General features: G+C 43.7%; 1 long non-coding RNA gene across 1 annotated transcript; it reads left to right on the forward strand.

The window, feature by feature from the left end:
* Nucleotides 1-844: 844 nt before the first annotated feature.
* On the forward strand, nucleotides 845-23,237 carry LOC120991616. The gene is made up of 4 exons (XR_005776735.1): nucleotides 845-857; nucleotides 3,818-3,822; nucleotides 8,201-8,210; nucleotides 23,115-23,237. It is a non-coding gene; the product is annotated as an uncharacterized LOC120991616 (long non-coding RNA).
* The last annotated feature ends 726 nt before the right edge of the window (nucleotides 23,238-23,963 follow it).

Below are 23,963 nucleotides of genomic sequence, written 5' to 3' on the forward strand. Positions count from 1 at the left end.
CTGAATGGAGCTTTACAGGGGGTTGATCAATGACAGGGGTGTAATCAATGACAGGGGGGTGATCAGGGAGTCTATATGGGGTGATAACCACAGTCATTGATCACGCCCCTGTAAGGCTTCATTCAGACGTCCGTATGCGTTTTGCGGATCCGATCCATCTATCAGTGCATCCGTAAAAATCATGCGGACATCTGAATGGAGCTTGACAGGGGGGGTGATCAATGACAGGGGGGTGATCAGGGAGTCTATATGGGGTGATAACCACAGTCATTGATCATGCCCCTGTAAGGCTTCATTCAGACGTCCGGATGCGTTTTGCGGATCCGATCCATCTATCAGTGCATCCGTAAAAATCATGCGGACATCTGAATGGAGCTTTACAGGGGGTTGATCAATGACAGGGGTGTAATCAATGACAGGGGGGTGATCAGGGAGTCTATATGGGGTGATAACCACAGTCATTGATCACGCACCTGTAAGGCTTCATTCAGACGTCCGTATGCGTTTTGCGGATCCGATCCATCTATCAGTGCATCCGTAAAAATCATGCGGACATCTGAATAGAGCTTTACAGGGGGGTAATCAATGACAGGGGGGGTGATCAATGACAGGGGGGTGATCAGGGAGTCTATATGGGGTGATCACCACAGTCATTGATCACGCCCCTGTAAGGCTTCATTCAGACGTCCGGATGAGTTTTGCGGATCCGATCCATCTATCAGTGGATCCGTAAAAATCATGCGGACATCTGAATGGAGCTTTACAGGGGGTTGATCAATGACAGGGGGGTAATCAATGACAGGGGGGTGATCAGGGAGTCTATATGGGGTGATAAGGGGCTAATAAGGGGTTAATAAGTGACGGGGGGGGGGGGGTGTAGTGTAGTGGTGCTTGGTGGGACTTTACTGAGCTACCTGTGTCCTCTGGTGGTCGATCCAAACAAAGGGGACCACCAGAGGACCAGGTAGCAGGTATATTAGACGCTGTTATCAAAACAGCGTCTAATATACCTGTTAGGGGTTAAAAAAAACACATCTCCAGCCTGCCAGCGAACGATCGCCGCTGGCAGGCTGGAGATCAACTCTCTTACCTTCCGTTCCTGTGAGCGCGCGCGCCTGTGTGCGCGCGTTCACAGGAAATCCCGGTTAACGCGAGATGACGCGTATATGCGTCGCTGAGCGCAGGGCTGCCACCTCCGGAACGCGAATCTGCGTACAGCGGTCCGGAGGTGGTTAAGCTAAAAAATTTTGCTGATTTCGGTTGTTTTCAGGGTAATTGCAGGATAAATAGCCGGGCAGATGCGGGAGCTCTCTCTGCGTGCGACCGCTCACATGCCTAGCTAGCCACGCCCCAATATAGTGCATATTTTAGTTGTAAATAATAAAACCTCATCCCTATATTTTTCAGTTGGTATTTCATTTTTAGCTCTTCATAGGGTATTATATCCCCCGACTCCCATATCTGACCTAGTTTGTATATTCCGTGTTTCCACCAGATCTTCTGATTACAATTAGCTTTAGTTCTGTGAGGCCAATATTATCCCATAATATGGTATCTGCATAAAGCCCAGTTTGGGACCATAATTCTTTTACCATTTCCCAACTCTTGGCCATCAAAAGAATCAAAGGTCTATATTTACCTCCCTGCTGTGCCAGAATACCTGTTTCCATAACTTGAAAGATATTACATTTCTCCAGTTTTTTATTTATCCCTGCTATTAAATTTTTGTAACTTTGCGTGTTACTCCATGTTATCGTGTTTTTTATAATCCCTGCCCTAAAATAGAGTTCCACGTCTGGTACGGATAATCCCCCCTCCTTCTCCTGGATACTCAGTATCTGTGCCTTAATCCTCGTTTTTTTTCCTCGCCATATTAAATCAGTTAGTAAGCTAGCTATTTTTTTTTAAGTATCTTTTGGGAATTATCACTGGTGTATTCCACAGGATATAGTTCAAAGCGGGTAATACGCACATCTTAACCAGTGAAATACATCCTGCCATCGACATGTACAATTTTTTCCATACCTCTATTTTCTTCCTTATTTCCTAGATTTTCGGGATCACATTTAATTTAACATTATCATTGGGGTCCGGAGTGATCTGAATTCCCAGATATTTAACGAGTTCATCTATCCTCTTAATTTCCAGCCTGAACTCGTTCAGAGGGTCAATCGAGATGAATGCTGATTTGGACCAGTTTATCCTAAGTCCCGCATGTCCACCAAATTGTTTGAATACCTGAAATATCCTATTTAGTGCTCCGTGTGAACCCACAAATAACATGATATCAGCTGCATATAAAGCAATTGTTTCCTCATGGGTGCAATATCTGAACCCCACAATTTACGGGTCCTGTCTGATCATGTCTGCAAGGGGTTCGATAGCTATAGCAAATAGCAGAGGGGAGAGAGGACATCACTGTCTAACCCCTCTGCCAACTGGTATGCGACCTGAATGTTCTCCATTTACTATCACCCTTGCAGTAATTTCCGTATACAATAGTTTAACCCATGTAATAAAGCGATCCCCAAATCCCATTTTCTTCATTGTATTAAACAGGAAGGGCCATTCTATTGTATCAAAAGCCTTTGAGGCGTCTATAGTCACAATCATCCATTCTCCGCAATTTGTGGGTTCAAACTGGGTATTCACAAAATATCTCATGATATTCTCTGTAGTAGTTTTGCCCAGCATAATTCCGTAATTGATCCTCATGAACAAGCTCCGAGATCACACACCTAAGTCTGTTTGCCAAAATCTTAGCTAATATTTTATTGTCTGTGGTGATCAATGAGATAGGACGGTACGAATCCATCAGGTCCGGGTCCTTGCCTGGCTTTAAGATGAGTGTGATCAAGGCCTCTCGCATAGAGTCTGGCAGCTTTCCCGCCCGCTCCGCTGACTCCCAGATTTTAAGCAGTTTCGGAATTAATATTTCTTTATATTGGGCGTACACCTCAAATGGGATGCCATCTATTCCTGGGGCCTTATTCTTTGCGATCCCTCTTAGCCTCTCCTTCACTTCTATCGAGGTTATGGGAGCTTCCAGGGACTTACATTGATCTATTGTTAATCTAGAGATAGTAATCTGATCCAAAAACTGTTGTATTTGCTCTGAGTTTTTGTTTATCTTGCTTCTATATATATCTGCAAAATATTTTTGGAGTAGCTTTATTTTAACTGTTTGTTCCGTATTTTTTGTGTCCCATTTCATCCTTTATACAGTGGATATACCGTATATACTCGAGTATAAGACGAGTTTTTTGGCACATATTTTTGTGCTCAAAAAGCCCCCTCGTCTTATACTCGAGTCTAGGTCTGTCTTAGCTCTGGTAATAGCAGGCAGTGCGGGGGGCGGCGCTCACTCACTGACGTCACGCGCCTGCGCCGCCTAGTGGGAGCAGGCGCGTGACGTCAGTGAGTGAGCGCCTCCCCCCACACTGCCTGCTATTACCGGAGCTAAGACAAAGTAAGATATCCAAATAATCTGAGTAAAGAGCTCAGCAATGAGCAATGATTAAAGTTAAAGTAGTTACTGATTCGTTTATAAATATACTGCTGTGAGCGTCGGGGAGGGGGATCTGTGGATGGCACTGTAGGGGGATCTGTGGATGGCAGTGCCATCCACAGATCCCCCCTACAGTGCCATCCACAGATCCCCCCTCCCCTAACCATCATGGCACTGTTTAGGGGAGGGGGGATCTGTGGATGGCACTGTTTAGGGGGGGATCTGTGGATGGCACTGTTTAGGGGGGAGATCTGTGGATGGCACTGTTTAGGGGGTAGATCTGTGGATGGCTCCCTGTATTTAATGCAGAGTGTGTGTGTGTATATAATGCACACACTCTGCATTAAATACAGGGAGTCCGACTCCCATCAATCTGAGTCACCCTCTTGCAGATGTGTGTATATAATGTAGAGTGTGTGCATTATATACACATACACTCTGCATTATAGCTGCATTTCCCACCCTAGTCTTATACTCGAGTCAATAATTTTTCCCATTTTCTTGGGGTAAAATTAGGGGTCTCGGCTTATATTCGGGTCGGCTTATACTCGAGTATATACGGTACTTATTCTTTTTTATTTGGGTCACTACCAGGGCCGCTATTTTTTTCCCGGGGATGTGTGCATAGATATAGTTGTCCCTTACATAGTTTTCTTTTTGTTGTTCTGCCAGTAAGAACAGTTCATCCTTTAGTTCAGAGGCCTTCTCTATCCAGAGAGTATAGTTTTGATCTGTAGGGTTTTCAGTGTAATTTTTTTCACTTTTTTCTGCCTCGCCTTCCAATTTTGTTAGTTTCTCCCTTATTCCTTTCTTGTATAGCACTGTATACTTTGTAATGATCCCTCTAATAAAGGCCTTGGCAGCCTCCCATACCATATTATCTGTTGTTGATCCCTCGTTTATCTCGAAGAACTCTCTTATCTCTCGCAGGATCTTGTCATGTTTGTCCATCATATTTATCCATCCTATACTTATATTCATCCCTCTTTTTTTATTTTTTGTGTTTTACTATCTATGTTGACTAAATCAATCCGTGATAAACTTCTATGAGTCTTTCCGTAAATTTGGGTGCATAACCCTCCAAATGTCCACCCAACCCATCTCTTTAGTGGTATTTTTTAGTTTGGATCCCATAAGATGCCCCTGATTATTCCCTAATTTACATCCATCTATTCTTGCGTCCATAACGTTATTAAAGTCTCCAACCACCAAGAGTATTATCACCTGCCTTAAGTGCAATATCATAAATTTTTAAAAGGACGTCGATTTTAAAGGGTGGCGGTATATACACATTTGCTATTAACCACGCTCTACCTTCCAGTATACAATCCAACAGGACGTAACGGCCCTCTTTGTCTATAGTTACTTTCACTATTTTTATATCTATGTCCCGGTGTATTAATATGCTTACTCCTCTCGCGTATGCTGAATATACCGAGTGGAAAGCATATTGCATCCATGGTCTACCAATCCCAGCGATCGTCTCATCTGTCAGGTGTGTCTCCTGCAAACAGACCACTGCTGGGAGGGATCTATGTATTGCATCGAAGACCGCGGCTCTCTTTAAACCCCTACTCAACCCCCTAATATTCCATGAGATGATTCTCATGTTTGTTTTTTTTTCCTTTTTTTTTTCTGTTCCCTCCCCGTTCTGGTCATCTCCCTATCAACCTTAAAGTGGCAGACCCCCGATATTATAAGCGGGTCGAAAATCCTGATACAGGAGAGAAAGAGGGATGGCACAACAGAAGAAGAAGAAAGGGACAATGGAGAAAAGAAAAGAGAAAAAAAAGGAAAATAAAATTAAAAAAAAGCAACCGGCAAACCTCACCCATCCCACACAAATGATCCAGGAAACCTAGGTCCTGGTTCTCTAAACTAGCATTCCCCCCTATGGCACTCCGTATCTCCCAACCCACCGCTCAGCCCTTTATCTTTTCCTTAACCCATTCACCCGCCGCCTCTGCTGTCTCAAAGAACCATGATTTACTTTCCCATTCAATTCTCAACTTGGCCGGAAATATCATTGAGTATTTAACATTCTTTGACCGCAATATTTTTTTCACATCCATAAACCGGCTTCTTTAATTTACCGTTTCTTTTGCGTAATCGGGAAATATCATAACTGTTGTACCCGCATAGTCAGCCTGCTTTTCCTTCTTGCGCTGCGCAATATCTCCTCCCTGTCCCTGACCGAGAGCAGATTCAAAATCATTACCCTCGGTCTTGTACCTGGAGGAGGTATCTTTGCCGGCACTCTATAGGCACTCTCCACAAAGCTTTTATATTCGGAAATATCCTGACCCAGTTGTTCCTTCAGCCAGTCTTGTATAAAAGTACGGGGGTCTTGCCCCTCTGCTCCCTCTGGGATTCCCAGGCATCTCAACGTTGACCTCCTGGCCCTATTTTCCACCTGTATTAGTTTATATTTTATTTCCTTATTTTCTGCCATTAACCTGTTTTTCTCTTTAACCACTGTCTGCACTGTATCCTCCACTTCTGATGTTCTTTTCTCTACTTCTAGCAGTCTATCTTTATAATGTTGTAGGTCCGCCCTAAGGAGTCCGACCGATTCCCTAATGTTTCCAGTCTGGAGAGAGAGGTCCCGTATCGCCATGTTACATTTTTTTATTTCCTGAAATATATCTTGCAGGCTAGGAGCTTGTTCCAAAGCGGCTCTTTTTCTTTCGGCCTCATCAGGCTGACCATCACCTCTCTCCCCAGACTGGGGACCATGTCCTGCCAAAACCGATTCCGAGTTTCCCTCCAAGAGAAGTTCCCCCTCATGGTCTAATAACCCATCCTCCCTTTTTTTCTTAGCAGGGCTATGTCCACGTATACTAGTCAGGAGTAACTGTTTAAATTTCTAATTTTTTTTAGGCACTGGGGAAACTGTAGTATTCAACTCCAGTTGCCCCTTTGCCTTTTTCCCTGTGCCCAGTCTCGCCTTTGCCCCACTTCACCCCCGACCACCCCTTCCTCCTCCCCAGGCTAGCCCAAATACTCTATCAGCATAAGACCACAGAGGGGGACAGTACACATAAAACAGTATATCTATCCCTGTACACGTAAATCAGCAATTTTCATATAATCACAATTAGTTAACAGAACATCTTTACTATTAGTAGTGTGTTAGCAATTAGTTGATTAGAAACTCTTCAATTGGTAACATCGACAGTTCCAGATAATTAGTGTCCCAGGGGTCACTGGCTATCCCTTGAATAGTTGTGTTATTTAAGTTAGTTTCTATTAGTTCCTTTTGCCAGTCCCCATACATTCACATGCGGTTATTTACAATTCCACTGATGGTGCTCGCCTGCTAGATCAGTTTTAGTTACCAATTGATTTTGCTATAATATGGTTAGTTAGTAAAAAAAAAAAGAAAAAAGAAAAGAAGAAACTCATAGTTGTAGTAATGAAAGTCTCCGGTAATTTCTAGCATAAAGGTCGATAGCAGGCAGTCAGTTAGTGAAGTTAGTTGAATTAGTTCCTGGTTTCAATTCTTTCAAGCCGTTTCCTGTATAACACTGTATATCGGTCAACAGGGCTCACTTGTTGTATCAAGCTCACGTTCCGCTTATTATCTCAGACTTGTCCACAATTAGTTAACGTCTAGCAGGGCTTCTTTTTTAGGCTCAAAAAAGAGAAAGAAAAAAATAAAAATAATAATTCCTCAGACAGGGTCCAGGAGACAAAATCCTCTATATCACCAGCTGTATGGTTAAGCAAATGGTGCTGACCCACCAATATCTAACTTGCCCCTTTCAAACCCCGGAGTGGACATCCAGCCTAATCCTCCCTCTCAGCCTAGGGCCGCAATGTTGTTTTTTGACCATATTCCGCAATCAGCGGCACTCCTCCTCCTCTACCCTATTACAGGCTTCCTTTCTAGGTGCAAGCTACCGGGGAAGGGGGGACACCACCTGGGTCCCACTTGTACACTTTAGATCCAGTTATCGTGGCCCCTTCAAACCCCCTCAGCCTACACAGCGCTACTGTATCAGCTCATTTAATAGCAAAGTTCCAAACGAAGAAAAGAGGAGCTTCTATGCCTCTCACCCCATCACCAATGAAGGGGGTGAGGAAGGAGAGTACTCACGCACCGCCGAGACTATCTCTCCAGTTCTATCCAAGTTGTACGTGGCTCCGTTCCGCTCCCGTCTGCCCAGAGCCAGAGAGCCCACTCTATGTTCACTTCAGGCCCAAGGGATCAGAGCAGCCATTCGGTGAAGCGGAAGACAGCGGGATGTCAGCAAGCAGCAGAGCATCAACAGACAGCAGGGTAGCAGCTTCACAGGGCAGCAAAGGGCGGCGTACAGCGGAGCAGTAGCTGAAGCAACATCACCTCGGACTGGACGTGCGGTAATCGAATCAGCCAGAGCGGCCTCAAGGCAAGTAGCTGGAACAGCCACAAAGCGGTGGTCGGATCAGCATCATGCCGTCAGATCAGAGCGGGCTCACCTCGGGCTGGGAGCACAAGCGCCGGAGAGGGGGTGCGCACGTCACCTGCGTGCGTCCGCACTCATGCTCCTCCCTGTGCCAAGACAATAGTACTTGGTTAAAATCCAAGGTGACAGGTTCGTACCCATGTGGGAACTGTACCTTTTGTAAGTTCTTACCCAAAATAAAAAGAATCTCAAACCCAGTGGATAGGCGAGAATATGAAATCAGAGAATGGTTTAACTGTAAAAGAAGTGGGGTGGTCTATGTAGCTTCATGTACATGTCCCAAATTATATGTTAGAAAGACAGTGCAAGAGCTAAGAAGGAGGATCTCTGGCCATATTAGGGCAATAAATACAAAAAAGGACACAACCCTATATAGACACATCTCATATGCTCACAATGGCAACATTGATGTTTTAAAATTTTGGGGCTTATCCCAAGTTAAACTGGGTCCCCGACGTGCAAATATTGACCTGAAACTTCTCAAAGAAGAGGCCAAATGGATCTATAGACTACAAAGCATGTCCCCGAATTGCCTGAATGAAGGCTTCTCATATTCTGCTTTTATATAATTATTGGCCCTGTGCCGGATATGCAATTCAGAAAGGTTGCAAATTGCAATATGACTGTCATTGAATGGAATTTATATATATTGATAACTGAAAGAACAGTCAATTTATACCCTACAAATGAGGAGTAGCCGTAGGTGGAGTTTGTCTGGAGTACTGAAATAGTATAAGGTGGGATTCATGTGATGGAATGACATCCAATTTTGGGCCATTAATATATGTTCAATCCATTTATGGAATTGTGGACTGTTAATACAAACCGGATTCCAAAAAAGTTGGGACACTATACCGGCGGATGGCACGGTGGATTGTGTTCACTGATAATGGTTTCTGGAAGTATTCCTGAGCCCACTCTGTGATTTCCTTTACAGTAGCATTCCTGTTTGTGGTGCAGTGTCGTTTAAGGGCCCGGAGATCACGGGCATCCAGTATGGTTTTACGGCCTTGACCCTTACGCACAGAGATTGTTCCAGATTCTCTGAATCTTCGGATGATGTTATGCACAGTTGATGATGATAGATGCAAAGTCTTTGCAATTTTTCGCTGGGTAACACCTTTCTGATATTGCTCCACTATCTTTCTGCGCAACATTGTGGGAATTGGTGATCCTCTACCCATCTTGGCTTCTGAGAGACACTGCCACTCTGAGAAGCTCTTTTTATACCCAATCATGTTGCCAATTGACCTAATTAGTGTTAATTGGTCTTCCAGCTCTTCGTTATGCTCAAATTTACTTTTTCCAGCCTCTTATTGCTACTTGTCCCAACTTTTTGGGGATTTGTTGACACTGTGAAAATTGGAATCAACGTATTTTTCCTTTAAAATGATACATTTACTTGGATTAAACGTTTGATCTGTCATCTATGTTCTATTACAAATAAAATATTGACATTTGCCATCTCCACATCATTGCATTCAGTTTTTATTCACAATTTGTTTAGTGTCCCAACTTTTTTGGAATCCGGTTTGTACTATATAGTTCACAAACCTAATTTTGAGTGGAGATCTATGATATATATAATGGATTGAGCATTGATGATGATCCCTAATAGAAAGAATAAACAGCTTTCCCTATCCTGGATAAATTATTTTCGGTGTTTGTTTACTTTGTAACGTCATATCCAGTGACCGGAACGCACACTGATGACGCGATCACTGTGCGCATCGTACCTAATTGAAGGGGGACGCATCCGGTTGACGCGATCACTGTGCGCATCCTAACGAATTGAATGGGGACGCATCCAGATGACGTGATGATCACATGACCAGCAGCCACCTACGGACGCACCATATTGACGTCACATCCGCTCTGCTGCGGCCAATCACGACAGGGACCGCCAGAAAACAAGGGGTGTGGCTTAGTTAATATAATTCGGCTCCTCGCAGCACGCCGACGCTAATACCCCCAACCTCTGACGAAGCTGCATCGCGTGGCGAAACATGTCCGGTGGGGAGTAGTGTTAGGCGCTTATTTTAGGCAGGTAACTGGCGCTTCGGTTCTTGTATATATGGAAACATATCCATTACCCAATTTGCAACAAGTGTGGCCCTTTGGGAACTGTGTGCACGTTACAGCTTAGCTGGTAATATATAAATATGCAGTGAATCTGCAATGCATATTTGAGTTAATACCTTGGAGATATAAACATATAACCCTAAGATGATTGATTGAGATTGGCATAGCCAACTCATACTCTCCTATAGGGATATATCTCATTTGGAGCATTGCTAACTGCATATACAACGAGTAGCTACTCACGCTCCCCTTGCTACATGGTTGCAGGGATTTGAATAAAGAAGCAGTTAACCAGCGCTTCACCTGAGAGTTTTAGTGTTGTGGGGTTCATGATTTGCTAGAAACCAATATTTTAATAATGATGTAATAAAGTATACATCTTTTAATTTACGTTAAGTAGTACCCCTACAGGGATTTTCGGTCTCTGACCAGTTGAATATTGGGGTGTAAAGTAACACCATATACAGTAGTGTTAAACAGACTCCCTCACTTGTTCACAAATAGCCAAACATGTGATAATAAAGGGCAGCATTAGCATATGAATTATGATGTTAACACTGACACCATTAAAACAAATAATATTGTTACATGATAAACAAAATACTGTAAATGATATATTGTATTGGTTGGCTTGCTAGAATTAACTAAGATAGAGAATATAGCGCTATATTTTCTATCTTTGCTAATAAGAAGATATAATGTATATTATTATTTGTTTTCCTCTATATACATAAACGGAGAGCTCAGTGACATAATCTGTACCCAGTATGAATGGCTATTTATTTAAATACTGTAGTAAGGTAGAAGGTAAAAAAAAAAAAAACTGGTGTTATCTCGGGATCGCAGACTCACTGAAAGTAAAGTGTCCATCTTTTATTGTAATGTTGGCACTATCACTTTATATACATGGCCTGTATATAAAATATTAATCTATTTATTTTTTTAAATAATATACTGTGCATAAAATCACAAAAATCCCTGTATACTTATTTTAAAAAAACATAGAAAAAGACAACAACTAAATAGAAAAATACAATTGCACATTTTATTACTACCATATAATAATTCCCACAACTATTTTTAATGTTGGATTACACTCTGTATCTGAAGAGAAATGTGACTCCATCTTGTTTTCTTCAAATATGTAAAAAATTGTTATAACATCTCACCCACGCACTGTTTCACCTTCCCCCGCTGTGAGTTAGGTTTGCTTATCTGTCCCAGGACAGATTCTGAGAATACCCCCAGAACTAGAACAAACGTTCTTGTCTTATTCAGGTTCATTCGGCACAACTGCGTTATTCTTATATGTGACTAATTTAAACCTATTCTTTTGGCTTACTGCACGTCCACATACCATATAAGGATGTTCCGATAGTATCTGTATGAGCACCAATGTTTATCTTTTATGATTGGTTTAACGCTGTTGTTATGCAAACCTTTCTACTGCCTATATAAGGCCAAACGATACCATAATAAAGTTAGAGTGTTTCTCAGTGATACCTGTATGCGTCTGTTATTGCCAACTGAGAAACATCTCTCCTGATGTCAGTGTCTCAAGCCAAGGTTGTCATAGAGGTCCAGAAAGGTCCAAATCCTTTCAGTATCCACTACATTATATATCTGTATACTGTACACTGCTCCATTACATATCTGTATACAACACTTTACTGTACTGTAGTGAGCAAATAACCACTACACAAGATCCATGATTGCCAGCTACATATATATACACTCACCTAAATAATTATTAGGAACACCTGTTCTATTTCTCATTAATGCAATTATCTAGTCAACCAATCACATGGCAGTTGCTTCAATGCATTTAGGGGTGTGGTCCTGGTCAAGACAATCTCCTGAACTCCAAACTGAATGTCAGAATGGGAAAGAAAGGTGATTTAAGCAATTTTGCGCGTGGCATGGTTGTTGGTGCCAGACGGGCCGATCTGAGTATTTCACAATCTGCTCAGTTACTGGGATTTTCACATACAACCATTTCTAGGGTTTACAAAGAATGGTGTGAAAAGGGAAAAACATCCAGCATGCGGCAGTCCTGTGGGCGAAAATGCCTTGTTGATGCTAGAGGTCAGAGGAGAATGGGCCGACTGATTCAAGCTGATAGAAGAGCAATGTTGACTGAAATAACCACTCGTTACAACCGAGGTATGCAGCAAAGCATTTGTGAAGCCACAACACGCACAACCTTGAGGCGGATGGGCTACAACAGCAGAAGACCCCACCGGGTACCACTCATCTCCACTACAAATAGGAAAAAGAGGCTACAATTTGCACGAGCTCACCAAAATTGGACTGTTGAAGACTGGAAAAATGGTTTCTTGAACATGACAATGAGTTCACTGTACTAAAATGGCCCCCACAGTCACCAGATCTCAACCCAATAGAGCATCTTTGGGATGTGGTGGAACGGGAGCTTCGTGCCCTGGATGTGCATCCCTCAAATCTCCATCAACTGCAAGATGCTATCCTATCAATATGGGCCAACATTTCTAAAGAATGCTATCAGCACCTTGTTGAATCAATGCCACGTAGAATTAAGGCAGTTCTGAAGGCAAAAGGGGGCCCAACACCGTATTAGTATGGTGTTCCTAATAATTCTTTACATGAGTGTATGTCCCCATCAAAATCTCTCCCCGCCTGAACCCACCATAGCACAATCTCCCAAAATCCAGAGTCCCAATGTTAACTTTAGATTAACACTGCCATCTACTGGCTTTGTTATGTATTGCAGCTGCAGTGGTTGTTTCGTTCATAGCGAAGGATGAGAACTCGCGCTTCAGTAGTAACGTTATGCGAAAAAAAGGAGCGTTAGCGATGGTACAACAGTACTCGCCCGGCAAAACTGGCTGGCCTAATATCTAAAGAAGAGTTTAAATTTATGTATAAAAAAAAAATAAAAAATACAGTGGCAACGTTTTACTGTTTGCCTAAAATTCACAAGGGGGTGTCTCAGATTAAAGGCCGTCCAATTGTATCGGGCATTAACAGTCTCAGTCAAAATGTAGGAATTCATGTTGATCAAATCCTAGCATCTTTTGTCAAAGCCTTACCTTCATACATTAGGGACACCAGTGATCTCCTAGGTCGCCTTGAAGGGGTCACGGTCGGTGGAGGAGGAGATGGTATTTGCCTCAATAGATGTAGAGGCACTATACTCCTCGATACCGCATAATTTGGGTTTAAAAGCTGTGGAAACATTTCTCACTATGAGGGGCTGTCAGTATCAAGCTCACAACCGATTGGTTTTACAGTTACTTGATTTTAATTTAACATCTAACTTTTTTCCTTCGGCCGCATACTCTACCACCAGCTCAGGGGCACAGCGATGGGGATTTCTTGTGCCCCATCATACACCAACCTGTTCCTGGGCTGGTGGGAGAGGACTACCGTCTTTGGGGATACTCCAAGTACACACATTGCCAATGTTGTGACTTGGAGTAGATTTATAGATGATATCTTTCTGATTTGGAAAGGTGAGAAACATGACTTCATTGAGTTTGTGCAGGATCTAAATACCAATGAGATAGGTATGAGATTTACTTTTTACCTCAAGAGGGACATTCTTCCCTTTCTTGACATTGAGATTGCAAGGGGCACGGGAGGAGAGATTAAAACAAAAACATTTTGCAAACCGACAGCAACTAATTCACTCCTGGATTGGGCAAGTCATCATCCCTCTTCTCTAAAACGGGGCATTACGGTTGGACAATACCTCGGAATGAGAAGAAATTGCTCCACACTTAGGGACATTAAGGAACAAGCCGATGACTTGCGGAATAGGTTCCTGGAAAAAGGATATCCTAACCCCGTGCTGCAGACAGCGTACAAGAGAGCTCATGATACTAATAGGATGGCACTACTGCATCCCAAAATTAAAACTATGGAGAACAACCAAATTCGCTTGATAGGCACTTTTGACACAGAAGCAAAAGAAGGGAGAACGGCTTTAAGCAAATATTGGGATATGTTGCAGCTAGATCCGGACATTAGTAAGGTTATCTCGGACAGGCCTCAAGTTACATACCGCAGAGGACGCAGCCTGCGGGACTGATTGGTTCATAGCCACTTCAGTGAAGCACCAATATCCAAAAGCAATACCCAGCTATAACCACTTATTGGTTGCTATCGCTGAAGTGGCTGTGTAGCCTGCACTTACATTACTCAGGGACGCCTTTTTACCAGCAGGGTTAACCATAAGGAATACACCATTAGACATTTTATAAATGGAAAAACCAAGGGGGTTGTCTACAAGGCCACTTGTGGCTGTGGTCTTGAATATATTGGGAAAACCACTAGGGAACTGCGGAGGAGAGTAGGCGAACACCTGAGTGATCTCAGACATAGAAAAGACACCCCCTTGGCTAAACATATAAAATTTGCACATGGTGGAGATTTCTCTAAACTCAAATTTATGGGTATCGAGGTTGTGCAGTCACTCAAGAGAGGGGGAGATTGGGATAGAAAAATACTCCAACGTGAAACTTGGTGGATCTTTGAATTAAAAACTGTTCATCCCAGGGAATGAGCAACTGTTATTTGGTTGTTTCATTTAATCCCTTCCCCCCTAGTGTCCCCTCCATCTGGGATATACACCGGGGTGCCCTTTTATTTACATATATTTTCTCAATCTGCATTTTTTGCATCATGTGCCCTAGAATAAAATATGCATTCACTGATGCAGCTTTACACATCTGATGAGTGCATACAGGGAGTGCAGAAAAATTAGGCAAGTTGTATTTTTGAGGATTAATTTTATTATTGAACAACAACCATGTTCTCAATGAACCCAAAAAACTAATTAATATCAAAGCTGAATATTTTTGGAAGTAGTTTTTAGTTTGTTTTTAGTTTTAGCTATTTTAGGGGGATATCTGTGTGTGCAGGTGACTATTACTGTGCATAATTATTAGGCAACTTAACAAAAAACAAATATATACCCATTTCAATTATTTATTTTTACCAGTGAAACCAATATAACATCTCAACATTCACAAATATACATTTCTGACATTCAAAAACAAAACAAAAACAAATCAGTGACCAATATAGCCACCTTTCTTTGCAAGGACACTCAAAAGCCTGCCATCCATGGATTCTGTCAGTGTTTTGATCTGTTCACCCTCAACATTGCGTGCAGCAGCAACCACAGCCTCCCAGACACTGTTCAGAGAGGTGTACTGTTTTCCCTCCTTGTAAATCTCACATTTGATGATGGAGCACAGGTTCTCAATGGGGTTCAGATCAGGTGAACAAGGAGGCCATGTCATTAGATTTTCTTCTTTTATACCCTTTCTTGCCAGCCACGCTGTGGAGTACTTGGACGCGTGTGATGGAGCATTGTCCTGCATGAAAATCATGTTTTTCTTGAAGGATGCAGACTTCTTCCTGTACCACTGCTTGAAGAAGGTGTCTTCCAGAAACTGGCAGTAGGACTGGGAGTTGAGCTTGACTCCATCCTCAACCCGAAAAGGCCCCACAAGCTCATCTTTGATGATACCAGCCCAAACCAGTACTCCACCTCCACCTTGCTGGCGTCTGAGTCGGACTGGAGCTCTCTGCCCTTTACCAATCCAGCCACGGGCCCATCCATCTGGCCCATCAAGACTCACTCTCATTTCATCAGTCCATAAAACCTTAGAAAAATCAGTCTTGAGATATTTCTTGGCCCAGTCTTGACGTTTCAGCTTGTGTGTCTTGTTCAGTGGTGGTCGTCTTTCAGCCTTTCTTACCTTGGCCATGTCTCTGAGTATTGCACACCTTGTGCTTTTGGGCACTCCAGTGATGTTGCAGCTCTGAAATATGGCCAAACTGGTGGCAAGTGGCATCTTGGCAGCTGCACGCTTGACTTTTCTCAGTTCATGGGCAGTTATTTTGCGCCTTGGTTTTTCCACACGCTTCTTGCGACCCTGTTGACTATTTTGAATGAAACGCTTGATTGTTCTATGATCACGCTTCAGAAGCTTTTCAATTTTAAGAGTGCTGCATCCCTCTGCAAGATATCTCACTATTTTTGACTTTTCTGAGCCTGTCAAGTCCTTCTTTTGACCCATTTTGCCAAAGGAAAGGAAGTTGCCTAATAATTATGCACACCTGATATAGGGTGTTGATGTCATTAGACCACACCCCTTCTCATTACAGAGATGCACATCACCTAATATGCTTAATTGGTAGTAGGCTTTCGAGCCTATACAGCTTGGAGTAAGACAACATGCATAAAGAGGATGATGTGGTCAAAATACTCATTTGCCTAATAATTCTGCACGCAGTGTATGTACTTAGAGTAAACTTTGACATACGTGTCTTGTGTATCTTTGTTCTTCAGAATCCTGCACAATGTTGCATTTATTTTGTATACTTACATCTTCTTCAGCATTTGGAGCCACTTAAGTCGCTTAGTGCTATTTTTGATGTATTCTTTACCTATGCTTGAATCTTTCTGCCTATTGCCTCCTGAAACCTTTGTGCCTGGAGCAATCACTGGCTCCTATTTGGCACACAATACATTTGTAAAAAAAAGAGGGCGGGGGTTAGCAGGAGTGAGTAGAGCTCAATCGCCTTTCACCTATTCGCCCAGTTTATCAGCCCATCTCTTTGTGTCACTACAGTGCGCGTGCCTCTATGATAGTGATGTGCTCCTTTGATCACGCGGGACGACACTGTGGTGGGCGTGTCCTGTAGTCAGTGACGTGCTCCTCCGATCACGTGGGATATAGTGTGAGGTGACTGCACACGTGACCGGTCATGTGACACAAGGGGTGGATAAGGAGCGGAACGGAGCGCTATTTAAAAGCGACCATGTTCGGCGCTCAAATTGCTGCTGCCACACGCGGAAGGCCATGTTATGGACTGCCATACACAGGACCTATACTGAAGTTCTACTGCTGACCTAGACTTTGGAACTTATTGGACAGTTGAGTAGTTTTGTTTAGGCGATTGATCATAGCTTTATATTGATCATAATATCATTGATTTTAACCTTGTAACATCACTTGGTATAATGGCCCCCTGATGATTTGGCGCAAGCCAAGGAAACGCATCAGGACGTCTTTGTTACAGCTGTTTATATTTTCCTCCTTTCCCTTTCCTTATATACCTTGATGAAGCTGGGCAATCACTGTCCGGTCTGGAGTAGGGAAAGACAGGGACATTGAGTGAGAGGGGTTTGAGGCTATTTTTGGAGGAAGATATAGGGTCATAGACCCAGTACCTTGTCTCTCTGATACCTGAGTCTTTTCTAATTTAATATATCCCGGTGCTCTCTAGTTGTATCCTTGTGACATATCGTATATTGTGGTATGCTTGTCACAGTCAGCATTTTTCCATTTATACCTGTTTGACTGTAGGTTACATCCTGTGTGGGAAGGCTGAATCTTGTTTACTTTATTTGATACTTTTAAATTTGGCCTCATATTTTTAGCAATTTATACGTTAAATGTTAAGTTTTAATGTCGGTTACCTACCCCATGTGAATTGTTCTGTTAAGTTTGGTCACCGTTGTAATTATAAGGCTTAGACTATATCGATTTAGTCGTGTGATACTTTATTGGTTTCACAAGTTGCACAGATAATATCGTACAGATCAGTGTTCTCTAACATGGTCTGCAATTGTGTCTTAAGAGACATGTACATAAAATAGGCTTGATTTAGTTTGTTATAATTGCAGCTGTACATGGAACCACAAAAACTGCAGTTGCACATGTCTGAATCAGTTTTGCCAATGTAGGTAAAGCAATCAGCACAGAAATAGTGTGCTTCGATGTCTTGTTTTTTGAAAGCCTTGTTTAACAGGAACTTGGATGAAGGGACACTGTTTCTTCCATTTATAGTGTTTATCAGTGCTGCTATGTCTTCAACAGCAGAAAATGTCAAGCCATGTTTCTGTTGAAGCACTAGCATTAAAAGTGCACCGTGCTCTTGGGTTACAACATGGTCATTTTGGCTGTTGACATTACTGGCCTCATTTGCATTTTCTGTTTTCGTGGATAAAGTAAACATACAGGTATTATCGTTTTGGCTGACAGTAGTTGCACTATTATTAACTTCAGTGTCCATCACTGTATTTGAGTGCATGAAGAAGGACTGCAGCCATGTTACTACTATTCACTACATCTACCTGTTGGTGGTCATCATCTTTTTCTGTGGCAAAACAAGCAACACTGTCACTTTCTGTAAAATAAACCATTTGAGTGTATGTAAAAGCATTCAAATCACATTCACAAAAAGCATAAATACTAATACTAGTATCCCCTTATCCAAAAATATGAGAAATTATGCAAAATGTGTTTTAACTTTTCTAATGGTCCAGTGTACACACATTGCTTCACACACAAAATTATTTAAAAAGTTTAAATAAATGATATTCAGGCTATATGTGTGTATATGAAATATAAATAATTTTTGTTTAGACCTGTGTCCATCTCCATGATTTACTGTATTTTAAAAGCAAATATTCCAAATGACATAAAACACAAACTTTTCTGGTACTGGGCATTATGTACAAGGGATACTCAACTGTAACAACACGAAAGGTAAAATTTAGACTACTACCACACTCGCATTTGGTGCGGGTCCGTCATGGATCTGCACAGACGGATCCTTTTGTATTATCTTTAACATAGCCAAGACGGATCCGTCTTGAACACCATTGAAAGTCAATGGAGGACGGATCCGTTTTCTATTGTGCCAGATTGTGTCATAGAAAACAGATCCGTCCTCATTGACTTACATTGTGTGTCAGAACGGATCCGTTTGGCTCAGTTTCGTCAGACGGACACCAAAACACTGCAAGCAGCGTTTTAGTGTCCGCCTCCAAAGCTGAATGGAGACGGAATGGAGACTGAACTGATGCATTCTGTGTGGATCATTTTCCATTCAGAATGCATTAGGACAAAACAGATCCGTTTTAGACCGCTTGTGAGAGCCCTGAATGCCAGTGTGAAAGTAGCCTAAAACAACTTCATTGAGGGCTTGTTCACACTATATCATAGCATCGCACAGAGCAAGCCTCCTTACGTTCTGGGGCGGGAGGGGATGTCCATGGCACTGCAGATACACATTCCGCCTGCTGTGTTATTACCTACACCAGAATGCTCAGTAATACCCACGTTGCAGTCTGATTGCAAAAAATAGTGCATGCACCACCAGCATTGCTGGGCCACACGAGTGTTCTGCGGGTGGGAAGCGTGAATACATACTTATGCATTTGATACACATATCATGCCATCTACAGGAAAAATGTATCAACTTAATCCTGGACTGGGACTACAAATAGGCTATGGTGTTTATTACCACAGCAGTGCAATTTTAAAGTATTTGGCTTAATAGCTCAACCTACATTTATACTCTGACATTTTCTGTCCACGCTTAACCTATTTTACACACACACAATGTACACTGCTCAAAAAAAAAAAGGAAACACTTAAACAACACAATGTAACTCCAAGTCAATCACACTTCTGTGAAATCAAACTGTCCACTTAGGAAGCAACACTGAGTGACAATCAATTTCACATGCTGTTGTGCAAATGGGATAGACAACAGGTGGAAATTATAGGCAATTAGCAAGACACCCCCAATAAAGGAGTGGTTCTGCAGGTGGTAACCACAGACCACTTCTCAGTTCCTATGCTTCCTGGCTGATGTTTTGGTCACTTTTGAATGCTGGCGGTGCTTTCACTCTAGTGGTAGCATGAGACGGAGTCTACAACCCACACAAGTGGCTCAGGTAGTGCAGCTTATCCAGGATGGCACATCAATGCGAGCTGTGGCAAGAAGGTTTGCTGTGTCTGTCAGCGTAGTGTCCAGAGCATGGAGGCGCTACCAGGAGACAGGCCAGTACATCAGGAGACGTGGAGGAGGCCGTAGGAAGGCAACAACCCAGCAGCAGGACCGCTACCTCCGCCTTTGTGTCACGGAACCATGAACCAGACGTACAACAAGGGATAAGTGAAAATAAGAAGGCTTTATTGAAAATAAAGCTGTAAAGCAAAAGTCCAAACGGATGGCGAAACCGAAGCAGAGTCTTAGCGAAGCCAGAGGTCAGGAACCAGAAGGGTAGTCGGACGAAACCAGGATCAGGAACCAGCAGGGTAGTCGGACGAAACCAGGATCAGGAACCAGCAGGGTAGTCGGACGAAACCAGGATCAGGAACCAGAAGCAGCAGCAGCAGACTAGAAGCATGTGAACACAGGAGGACCAAGCAAGGAACTGAAGCCACAGACCTCCTATATATGTGAGTATAGTACCCTCTCCCCCTCGGACAGGCGAGCAAACCCCAGCTGCATGGGTTCACCCCCAGACAAGTCATCCCCAGGAGGCGTGGGAGGAGAGGGAGGCACGGGTGGGACAGCAAACGTAGGCGCCAATCTGTTAGAAAACCTCTGCAGGCTCTCCTTAAAGGAAGGTCTCTCCCTGAGTCTGGTGTCAATCAAAATCAGGAAAGAAATAAGAGACTCGAGCTCCACTGGTAGGTCCTTAGCTGCAACCTCATCCTTCAAGGCATCCGAGAGACCATGAGAGAAAGCAGCGACCAGAGCCTCATTATTCCAGCCCACCTCTGCTGCCAGGGTACGAAACTCAATGGCGTATTCAGCTACGGATCGTGAACCCTGTCTGATGGACATAAGGAGCTTCGCAGCAGAGGCAGCACGAGCCGGCACATCGAATACCTTCCGAAGAGAAGCAACAAAACCGGAAAACTCGGCAACCACCGGATTGTTGTTCTCCCATAAGGGGCTGGCCCAGGCCAAGGCCTTGTCCGAGAGCAGCGAGATCAAGAAGCCCACCTTTGATCTCTCAGTAGGAAAGGCATGTGGCAGCAACTCGAAATAAATGCCCACCTGGTTAAGGAAACCTCGGCACTGAGTTGGCTCTCCCCCAAAGCGCTGTGGAAGAGGGGCAGAACCGGTCATACCCCGAAACACCGCAGGTGCAACAACAGGTGTCGGGGTAGACTCTGGCGCAACAACCGGAGCGGCAGTAGGAGCGGGCCCAGGAGCGACAACCGACCCATCGGCAACGGGAGCGAAATGAGCCGTGCGTTCAAGCAGGGTTTGCAACGCCACAGCGAACCGACCCAACAGGTGATCCTGCTGATCAAGTCTGGCAACCAGCGTGGGTAGCGAGGATGGCCCTGTACCGTCAGAATTCATGGCTTGGTCCTAATGTCACGGAACCATGAATCAGACGTACAACAAGGGATAAGTGAAAATAAGAAGGCTTTATTGAAAATAAAGCTGTAAAGCAAAAGTCCAAACGGATGGCGAAACCGAAGCAGAGTCTTAGCGAAGCCAGAGGTCAGGAACCAGAAGGGTAGTCAGACGAAGCCAGGATCAGGAACCAGCAGGGTAGTCAGACGAAGCCAGGATCAGGAACCAGCAGGGTAGTCGGACGAAACCAGGATCAGGAACCAGCAGGGTAGTCGGACGAAACCAGGATCAGGAACCAGAAGCAGCAGCAGCAGACTAGAAGCATGTGAACACAGGAGGACCAAGCAAGGAACTGAAGCCACAGACCTCCTATATATGTGAGCTAGGCATCCAGCTCCTCCCAGTGGGAAGGAGGAGCCGCAGGGTGGGAGGCTACAAGAAACCCAGAAACCAAGATGGCCGCCAGCACATGTCAAACGAAGGAGAACAGCAAGAAGGTAAGACCATGACACTTTGTGCAAGGAGGAACAGGAGGAGCACTCCCAGAGCCCTGCAAAATGACCTCCAGCAGGCCACAAATGTGCATGTGTCTGCTCAAACGGTCAGAAACAGACTCCATGAGGGTGATATGAGGGCCCGACGTCCACAGGTGGGGGTTGTGCTTACAGCCCAACACCGTGCAGGACGTTTGGCATTTGCCAGAGAACATCAAGATTGGCAAATTCGCCACTGGCGCCCTGTGCTCTTCACAGATGAAAGCAGGTTCCCACTGAGCACATGTGACAGACATGACAGAGTCTGGAGACGCCGTGGAGAACGTTCTGCTGCCTGCAACATCCTCCAGCATGACCGGTTTGGCATTGGGTCAGTAATGGTGTGGGGTGGCATTTCTTTGGAGGGCCGCACAGCCCTCCATGTGCTCGCCAGAGGTAGCCTGACTGCCATTAGGTACCGAGATGAGATCCTCAGACCCCTTGTGAGACCATATGCTGGTGCGGTTGGCCCTGGGTTCCTCCTAATGCAAGACAATGCTAGACCTCATGTGGCTGGAGTGTGTCAGCAGTTCCTGCAAGACGAAGGCATTGATGCTATGGACTGGCCCGCCCGTTCCCCAGACCTAAATCCAATTGAGCACATCTGGGACATCATGTCTCGCTCTATCCACCAACGTCACGTTGCACCACAGACTGTCCAGGAGTTGGCAGATGCTTTAGTCCAGGTCTGGGAGGAGATCCCTCAGGAGACCGTCCGCCACCTCATCAGGAGCATGCACAGGCGTTGTAGGGAGGTCATACAGGCATGTGGAGGCCACACACACTACTGAGCCTCATTTTGACTTGTTTTAAGGACATTACTTTAAAGTTGGATCAGCCTGTAGTGTGTTTTTCCACTTTAATTTTGAGTGTGACTCCAAATCCAGACCTCAATGGGTTAAAAAATTTGATTTAAATTTTTTTTATTTTTGTGTGATTTCATTGTCAGCACATTCAACTATGTAAAGAACAAAGTATTTCAGAAAAATATTTAAGTAATTCAGATCTAGGATGTGTTATTTTTGTGTTTCCTTTATTTTTTTGAGCAGTGTATATATACGATACGACATCTTGGCTCCAGGGCGCATGCGTACACTGTTAAGGTACGGGGCCATCTCTTACTGCTATATGTTTACCTCACCAATCGGGGGTGGCTAGATGTCGTACCCTCACTGCCCATGCCCAAGTACTTTATACAGCCAAAGAATCTTCCCACTTTTCTACACTTCCGTACGGTGACAGGGAGATGATAAAACTGAATCGCATCACATTTTATTGTTCTTTCATCATATCTTATCTATTATTTTTGGCTTTATATAGATGGTGGCCTTATGATACTACTCAACATTAATCCATACTCTCTTATCCGTATTCCAGGGGGTGTTATTGTGCATATTGTGTTTGGGATACATTTAACAAGTTTGACCAGTTGGGTTTGAGAGTGGTTGAGTGTCATCCACAGATTCCCCATAACAGTGCGTCTTCCACAGATCCCCCATAACAGTGTGCCTGCGCACTGAGGGAGAGAGAGAAAGGAGGGGAAAGAATCTGCAAAAGCAAGCAGAAGAAGGCACAGCAGACGACTGAAAAGCTTCTTTTGTAAGTATATTGCTTTATTATAAATGCAGTTTAATGTCTGTTTTTGTTTTTTATTATATTCTGGCTTTTGCTTTAAGGGACAGTAAAAAAAAGTTTTTTTTTAGTTATGTATAATGCTTTTTGATAAATAAATGTAAATGTAGTGGTGCTATAATACTCTCATATTTTGATATCTTATTTATATATACTTATTTTATTTTTTTCAGTAGTATGATTAAGTGGTGAAAATTATTAGTGCCCCCCACCTTTTTGACTGTGGTATCTTATGTGCCCCCCCCCATTATATTGTTCCTAGAGTCGCTACTGACCTGACTGACAGATTGCAATTTGTACTCAGTGCACTCAATCGATCAGTCACACTCGCACACACTGACATCATACACTTTCACGCAGCACTCGGTCATACCTCTGGGTCCGGCGGCTGCTGACACTTTAAAACAGCAGTGGCCGCCGGGCTATGACGTCACTCGTTACCTGACCTCCGTAGCGCTGTGGCGGAGCTCGGAAGAGGAGCAAGGCAAGAGGATCAGTCTGCTGGCTACAGAGGAGTAGAGCAGCACCCGGAAAGAAAAGCCTGCCCTTCTGGGGGACATCTATTAACAGAGGGGCCTACCCAAACTTTATGGG

Source organism: Bufo bufo, chromosome 2 (genome assembly GCF_905171765.1).
Source record: "Bufo bufo chromosome 2, aBufBuf1.1, whole genome shotgun sequence".
Taxonomy (NCBI): Eukaryota; Metazoa; Chordata; class Amphibia; order Anura; family Bufonidae; genus Bufo; species Bufo bufo.